We start from the raw sequence: 1,100 nt of genomic DNA on the forward strand, positions 1-1,100 counted from the left end.
CCCGCCGACAGGACGGACCCACCAGTTATATCTTCGGACACAAGGAAGTGCCTCCTTATTACGCAAAAAAAATGAATACTCTCCGTGCTAGCTGGGACCCAGCATAGTGGGAGGCTGACCTGTGGGCCTACTAAGTTGATGCGTACCAAGGGCTTTGTCAACTTAGTCAATATAAACGATTCTAGCTGCAGTGACCGTATGATGTCCATCCAACGGCCGTAGTGCTTCTTCAAACTCTAGTCTTCTTGCTCCAGCCGCCCAAAGCAGCACCGGTCGTGCTGCCTACTCCTGCCTCCCGTGGTCGGCTGTGCTGCCGCGGAGGCCTCACCGCCCCCTACTACTCCCACCGCTGGCCAGGCCATCCCTCCACTCACCCACACCCCATGTTATTCTGCGGCGACGGAAGCCTCACACTGCAGCCGAACCAGTGAACCCTTGTAATCCTCTCCGTGTGGTCATCCACTACCGCGTCTTCCTCGGCTCCGCGACGTCCCCTTCCTAGGCCTTGCCGTCGTCCACTGCCGTGGTGCTCTCGGCGCGGCATGGTCAATGTGGTCAACGACCGACTTCCATCGGAAGAGTACTGTACGTGGAGAGGCTGACAGCTGGGTCCACGGCAGCCGCAAGGAAGTGCCTCCTTATTACGTGCAAAATAATTATTCCTCCACCTAACAGCAGGGACCCACCAAACAGGCCACCGTATTTCTTGAAAAAAACGTTTTCCCCCTGACTGTTGGGACCCACCAGATGGGCCACCGTATTTCGCGAAAAAAACGTCCCCCCCCCCGCTATCAGCTCGGACCCACCGGAAGTGCCTCCTTATTACGCACAAAAAAATGAATACTCCCCCTGCTAGATGGGACCCTCCATGGTGGGAGGCTGACTTGTGGGCCTACTAAATTGACGGGGGCGAAGGGCTTTGTCAACTTAGTCAATATGAATGATTCTAGCTCCAGTGACCGAACGATGTCCATCCAACGGCCGTAGTGCTTCTTCAACTAGCCCTCCACGGGATCGTCCTGTTCATCCAGCCCTCCACGGGGTCCTGTTGATCTAGCCCCAACCGGCTCGATCGATCTGGGTCGTGTTCATCTAGAGGC

This window comes from Triticum dicoccoides, chromosome 5B (assembly GCF_002162155.2).
Source record: "Triticum dicoccoides isolate Atlit2015 ecotype Zavitan chromosome 5B, WEW_v2.0, whole genome shotgun sequence".
NCBI classification, from domain to species: Eukaryota; Viridiplantae; Streptophyta; class Magnoliopsida; order Poales; family Poaceae; genus Triticum; species Triticum dicoccoides.